Below are 8,185 nucleotides of genomic sequence, written 5' to 3' on the forward strand. Positions count from 1 at the left end.
AAGTTTGAGTTGATCAACAGTGGCGATGATTTAATCAATTATGCCTATATAATGAAACCTCCATAAAACCCCAAAAAGACTGGGTTCAGGGGGCTTCCAGATAGCTGAACACATGGAGGCTCCTGGGGGTCATGTGCCCCAGGAGGGCATGGAAGTTATGCACCCCTATCCCAATACTTGACCTATGCATCTCTTCATCTGAATATCCTGTATAATGAATGGATAGATGAGAGTGTTTCCCTTAGTTACGTGAGCTGCTCTAGGAAATCAGTCCAATCAGATGAAAGGGTTGTGGGAGCACCAATTTATAGCTGATTGGTCAGAAGTTCCAGGGAGCTGGACTTGCAGCTGGCATCTGAAGAGGTGGCAATCTTGGGTACCAATCTCTTAACTACTGGGATCTGAGGCTATCTCCATGTAGATACTGTCGGGAAAGATTTGATTTTGAGAACACCCAGCTGGTATCCACCTCAGAACTGACCGTTTGCTGTTGGTGAGAAATCCCCACACAGTTTGGTTACAGAAGCCAGTCTTCTGTGTTGATCGTTGTATGAGAGAATAGGGGGGTAAAGTTGTGGGGTTTTTTTTTCCTCTCTCAGAGTACTGGACTCTTCCTAGGTGGTAAATCAAGGCAATATTACAATCAAACCCTGTGGTTTGATTCCACAGGCAGCATCCTCAAACCCTTACTGGATGTCATAAATATTTCTATAACTGCCTTTTATGGCACAAACTTTTGCCAAATCTCCAAGTGTTTGGCTAGTTCACAGGCCACCCATGCATAATCTGGGGTAGATCAACTGCTCTCCTGATTAGGCCAAAAGTGTTACATGTGTAGACCAAAAGTGTGGACTAAACTTGTCAGGTGAAAAAACCAAGACTTTAGCTGCTAAAACGAGACTGCAGGCCTCCTATGTCAAAGATTTCAAACATGTTGTGTTCTTACAAACTTCACAGGAGCACACAAAAAAATGGAAGTGGGCAGATGCCAACATGACCAGAGAAAAAGAATGTGAAACACACTGGACCTGGGGAATTGCAGTTTCCACTCTGACCTTGCCCATGAAAGACAGTGGTCTTTTCATCTTAAGTGGCAACAAGGCATACAAAGGGTTTTCATCTACATGGTCAGGGTGATGTGCACTCAAATACCTCACTCTTTCTGTTACCTGATAATCTACCTTAAATACTAGCCAAATTACAAACATGGGCTCCTTTTTTCATAAAGTAATGCCATATAAACATATCAACTGAGATTGCATAGAAAACCCGACATCCAATTGTTTGCAATTGATTAAACTCTACTTCATGACTCTGATCTTTCCTGGCCCACAACTCGTTAAAATGTATTTCTGTCATGCTTCTATTCCTTGGATAATTTACTTCTATTTAGATTTTCATGCTGTGGTAGTTTATATTACATATTCATACTTATACAAGCATATAAATATATTTATATTATACATTACTTTAATGGTAATAATGTTAGTGCATTTTAATAGACACCCTCGGTGATTTCATCGATTGCTTAGGTGAGAATTCCAGACATAGCAGAAGGATATTGAGGAGATGTTCTAGGATCACTAGGGTATCTTATACCATGCCATAGGTGTCAACTACTTAGTTTACTGATTCAACAATGTAACTATAATTAACTATAAAGCATTAATTATATGCCAAGCCCTGTTCTAGGCATAGAGGATATTGGAATAAACCACACAGAACAGGGTCTGCTCTCATGGAGCTTAGTGAGAGGAAGCAGACAATAAGCAGGTAAATAAATATAATTTGAGAGTGACAACTGATGTCACAGAATTTAAAAAGAAAAATGGAAGAGAGTAATCAGGGTTGAAAAAGTAAGGCATGTCCATTTAAAAGTGTAATAGATAACCACTGACTCAGGCTGGCAGCTTAGCTCAGTTGTTAGAGTGCCCCCTTGTAACAACAAGGTTAAGGGTTTGGATCCCCGCTCCAGCCAGCCACCAAAACAAAGGGTAATACAGACTCTTAAAGAGATTGTATACAGTTAGTTCTTCCTCCAGAAATTAGGAGTCTTTTTGTTGTTGTTGTTGTTTTGTTTTGGTTTTATTTGTTATGAATATTCATGGAGAACAAAGCTGATTGTCACCACTCATGCCCAAAATGTGATGGCCAGATCCATACTGGCAGTATGCCCTTACCACAAATTGTGATTATGCCCCGTGTCCCTATTTCCCCACACCCATGCTAACACTGTATAATACTTTGTAAAATCTTTGCCAATCTGAGTAACATAAAAATGGTATCACACTGTCATTTTAAACATAGTTTATTTTATTTTGAGAGAAATTCAGTCATTCCTATTTTATTTGCTGTGATTTTCTCTTCACATCTTTTCCCCATGGTTAGATTTAGGTCATTTTGAATTGATTTCCACAAGAGCTCTTTACATATTAGGAGAAATTAGCAGTTTATCGTGTGTTCCAAATGTGTTCTTTCAATTTGAGTTTTGACTTGCCCATGATATGTTTTGTTTCTATGCAATAGAATCTTTCTAAATATTGAGAAAGTAAATGGGTTTTAGGTCAGTTTCCCCAGTAGAAGACCCTTTAAGTGTAAGTGATTCATTAAGAAAGTTTTCTCAGGAAAAAAAAAAAAAAAACCTCTTAGGAGAATGGGAGAAGCAAGACAGGAAAGGGGATGGAGCCGAGAAAGGGTGTAATTTTAAGTAAAGACCCTAGGAGGCCAGATTTGGGCTGAACCAATAGGGGTTCAAATTAAGGGCTGTGGGAGAGAAAACCACACTGAATGGGATGGAGGGAGAGAGAAGGTAAAGTACAGAGATTCAGGGAGAGAAGAGGGATACCAAATAAACAATAAAAAGGACCTTAGGAAATCTGTGTTTTTATTAACAATGGGTGGGTCAAGGATAAATGTGAAGAAAGGACAGGGAAGTTGATTTCATTATGTAAATCTCTTATTTATGTGTGAATTATTATTAAAATAGGTAATAGAAGAAATCCACCCAGTCAGGACAATTTAGTCCACTCTAACCTACTCAGTAATTAGTGATGTATAATTTGTTTCCTTCTCTCCCTTACCTCTTTCTGGATTTTCATAGTAAAGCCCAAGAGTACCAACATTATTGAGTCAGTTTTCAATAAGTTGAAGACGAGGTAAATAAGTATAGATATAGATCTTAGTAGTTTATGAAAAGAGGCAATGGACAGAAAAGGGGACACTGGTATTGGTTAAGGAACACAGAATTTAGTCTTGAACAATTACTCATAAAAGACATCCATGTTATTTTTCTGGTGCTACTTGAAGAGAGTCCCCAATATTGACTCTCATTAACATCTCAGAATGTTTTCTTCTTGGAGAATACACAGGCTCCACTATAGAAATGTCATTCTTGGGGCTTGCCCATAGCTCACTTTGGAGAGTGTGGTGCTGACAACACCAAGGCCACAGGTTCGGATCCCTATATAGGGATGTCCATCTCTCTCACTTCGGAGGGCATGGTGCTGACACCATCAAGTCAAGGGTTAAGATCCCTTTACCAGTCATCTTTAAAAAAGAAAAACAAAAGAAAAGAAAAAAGAAATTTCATTCTTAATCTTCCTATGAAGTCAAACTTTTATCAAGCTGAGAAAGAAGTTCAATACACACGTTTGCTCACATCTGAGGAGACAGTTTGCACAGGCTGTGGGTTTCTAGAATCTTCTATGAAGGTTACATGGAGTTTATCAGGCCTGGTATGAAGACACCTAGGAATTATAACTTCCATGGCAGTGCAGGTTTTTACAAGCAACATAAACAGGTCCAGTGATTAGTGCCCAGTGACTGTGGGTCATTCAGTATAAAAGGTAGCTTTTGTCAATGGCTTTTTGGCTGTTCCTTTTTTAAAATGAAACTTATGCATGTTCAGATGATTTCCAATGAGCCTTCTCATGAAGGTTTTAGAAATGACTTTTTAAATGCCAAAGATTCTTTCTAAGACTGTGTAGTCACATTGAAATGGTGTCCCCTAGGTCTGAAAAATGTAAGTCAAACACAAGGCATATGGCTAAACTGTTTGCTCACATCACTTTGAGATTACCACCAAATATCTCCTGATACCACTTCTGGTAGACACTTTTGAAAGTCCATTCCAAGCCTATGCTACTTTCTGAGAAGTCACTATTTATTAAGCAGTAAATAATATACCTGTACCTGGCACCACAGGGCAAATAATATTTTGTGGTCACTAATTCACCAGGGCTTATCACTTCATTTGAATTCAACAAATGACTAGAGAACACTAGCTTTCATTGTAATGGATATTATGCATATATGGACCATCGATTAGACATGGACATTGTCATCAAGAACCGAGACAGATAAAGATAAAATGAATATAAAATATATCCACATATTTAGGTAGGTACATATTGGCCGAAGTATGGCATAAATGATTATGTCATTTTATGCATAAATATGATTATAAAGCTTGGGTATTGTTAGGCTAATGTTGTTCTTACATTTAAGTTGCCATAAAGTCTTATTCTATGACTATATATTTCTATCTGTAATTGTCACGGAATTGACCTGCTGCTCTTTCTTTCATGGGATATCAAATATATAGAAGAACTCAGTGATCTTTTATTCATTAAACAAATATTTATTAGAGCATTGGCTAAGTACAACTCTTTGGGCAGTGTTGTGAGGCAAACAAGATGAATGACATTCTTCCCACACTTAGAGTATTGCCAGGTTGCCAGGATACTGTATTTGTCTGTTTCCATTGTTTGTAACAGAAATACCTGAAACTGGGTAATTTGTAAAGAAACAATATTTATTGGTTACAGTTTCAGAGGCTGGAAAGCCCAAAGTCTAGGGAACAGATCTGGTGAGGGCCTTGGTGGTGACTCTACAGCAATGAAGTGTGTCACATGATGAATAGGGCAGGAGCGAGGGTTGGAGGGAGAAAGAGAGAGAGAAAGAGAGTTTATATCATGTGCAAATATAGACAGGCTTGTTTATAACTTTGCCATCTGGACGACTTCACTTAGTTTTCTTGCCTTACTGTCCTACCTAGAATGTCCAGGATAATGTTAAATAGAAGTGGCAAAAACAGACATGTTTTCTTTCTAATCTTAAGGGGAAAGCATCCAGTCTTTCATCACTGAGTATGTTAGCTATGGGGATTTGTGGATACCTTTTATCAAATTGAGGAAAATTCTATTCTATTTATAGGTTTTTGAGTTTTATTAGGAAAATGTGTTAAAACTTGTCAAAATGCTACTTCTGCATCGATTGAAGTCATCATATAGTTTTTGAACTTTATTCTATTGATATTGTGAACTACGTTAATTGATTTTTGGATGATAAACCAACTTTGCACTCCTGGGATAAGTCCCACTTGGTCAGGTTGCATAATCCTTATATGTTGCTGGATGTGGTTTGCTAGTATTTTGTTAAGGAATTTTCCATCCATATTCATTAACCATATTGGCCTATACTTTTTCTGTGCTGCCAGTTTCTGGTTTTGGTATTAGTGTAGTACTGGTCTTATAGATTAATCTGAGGAGGGGGGTCTTTCCTTTTGTGTATTTTGGAAGATTTACTTTAAAAATAATATTAATTCTTTCTTAAATGTTTGGTGGAATTCACTAGTACACCTACCTGGGCCTTGGCCTTTCTTTGGGTTTAGTTTTATCATATTATTACTATTGATACAAATTTAATCTTTTTACTTGTTATAAGTCTACTGAGGCTATTTCTTTTTAAATCAGTTTCAATAGTTTCTGTTGTCCTAGAAATTTGTCCATTTCATCTTTATTATCTAACATCATCATACAAATGTTTATCATTTTTCTTTATAATCTTTTATATTTCTGTAAGGCCATTAGTAATAACTTCACTTTAATTTCTACTTTTTTTTTTTTTTTTTTTGGCAGCTGGCCTGTGCAGGGAACCGAACCCTTGGCTATCCTGTTATAAGGCCACACTCTAACCAACTGAGCTGACCAGCCAGTCCCTTCACTTTCATTTCTAATTCTAGTAATTTGAATCTGTTTTCTGCCCATCAATCTAGCTAAAGGTTTGTTAATTTTCTTATCTTTTCGAAGAACCAGATTGTGGTTTCATTGATTTTCTCTATTGGTTTTCTGTTCTCTATTTGTTGATTTCCACTCTAATCTTTATAACTTGTTTCCTTCTGTTTGCTTTAAGTTTAGTTTACTCTCCTTTTTCTATTGTCTTAAGGTGAAGGTTAGGTTATTTATTTGGGACGTTTAAAAAATATAGACATGTATAGCTATACATTTCCCTCTCAGTGCTACTTTACCTGCATCCCATAAAATCTACTTTCACTCGGGCCGGCCCATGGCTCACTCAGTAGAGTGTGGTGCTGATAACACCAAGGCCGTGGGTTCGGATCCCATATAGGGATGGCCGGTTTGCTCACTGGCTGAGCATGGTGCTGACAACACCAAGCCAAGGGTTGAGATCCCCTTACCGGTCATCTTTTGTAAAAAAAAAAAAAAAAAAAAACAATCTACTTTCACTCAAACATACAACCTTTTTGGAAAATAAAACCCATATAAAGAATAAATTAGCATTTAGATTCTGCAAATGAAACCCCCAAATAAACTAACACTTTGATCTTGAATATGGAAAGCAATAAAGTCAGTTTTCCTGGTCCACTTATTGCAATCTATTTAATAATAAATGAGTCTGGTTTCTCTGTGTGGTTCAGTGATACATCAGTGTCTTATTGGATGGATAAATCAACTGAAAATCTTGGTTAACATTTCTAACTTTATTTAGCAAAACATAGAAACAGAAAGCCTCTGCTGATGTGACACCATTAAATAAAATTTTATATTTTAAATAAATAAATCATTCTGACCAGAACTGTCTCTTTCATAAAATGACAACGTAAATGCTTGGTAATTTACCTGATTCAATTAATCAGTTTTTCTAACCCCTACACATATTTTAAATAATTAATATCGCACTAAGAAATCATTTTGAAAAGTACATATTCTAAGTCATGAGAATTTCTCATTACCTTATTCAAGGTCATTTAAAATAGAATCAGAGAATTGATGATGTGGTCTATGGTAGAAGACTAAATTAGCCTTCCAAGAAAAGGCAGGAAAGTCATTTGAAAGAATCTTGACTCTTTTAATAACGAAGAGTTCTCCAGCACAGAGCAATGCCCCATTCAGGGCTGACGTCTTCCCGCTCTTACTCTTAGGCATGCCCATGTGCATGTGTTTGTATGCTCTTGTGTGCACACACATACACAAAAAAATATTCACACAACCTAGACATAGAATTTTTTCTGTAAGTCTATGTGAAGTTTGGGACAATATATAGATTTGAAAATGACATACGGTCCTAAATTATCTGTAAAAAACAAGTTTAACACAGAGATATTTTGTATCAAAGATGTCTCTGTTCTCTATAATGTTTTTAATACCCAACAGGAAGAAAAATAATTATGGGTCACTTGTTAGAATGCTGACCTTCTCTACTGTCATACACCTTAAAAGTGAGTCATGATTGATGTCAGCAAAATGGCAGAATAGGAAACCTCAGGATCCGCTCCCCAGCACAGAAAGGTTAACTAGTAACTATTCACAGACCAGGACATCTTTGTAAAAAACCCATTACTTAGAAACAAGACTGAGACACACACGTGATCCACAGAACTTATTGAAAACTGAATTTAAAAGGTAATAATGAATTCACTTCAACTGTGCCATCCCACTTCTCTAAGTCAGCACAAAGAAGACAGAATTCTTCAGGACTCATGGCTTCTACAGAGGTAAAATAGAACTGGAGCAGTGATCCAGCTTCTCTACTATTCCAAGATGCTTCCTAGGAAGCCTCATTCTCACCTCATGGACCATACTGAGGGTAATGGCACAGCTATACCTCCCGGATTCAGGTAGAAACAAGGAAAGCAGGAGGAGTTCATACTGATCAGCAGAGAATCTTTGCAGTACCTCTGTGTTCCTGTCAGCTATGGTGCCCAACTGCAGATACCAGCCAACTGCATAGCTCACCCACAAAGCTCAGCTGGTTATTTCAGAAACACAATGGGAAGCTCAACCTGGCTTGAGCTCCTAGATGGCTAGTCTTCATGGCCAATCTCAGACTCACCTCAATGGCACTGCCTAAGCAAGGAGATGCTTGCCCCCATGCATTTCAGAGA

This window comes from Galeopterus variegatus, unplaced genomic scaffold (assembly GCF_000696425.1).
Source record: "Galeopterus variegatus unplaced genomic scaffold, G_variegatus-3.0.2 Scaffold12905, whole genome shotgun sequence".
NCBI lineage: Eukaryota > Metazoa > Chordata > Mammalia > Dermoptera > Cynocephalidae > Galeopterus > Galeopterus variegatus.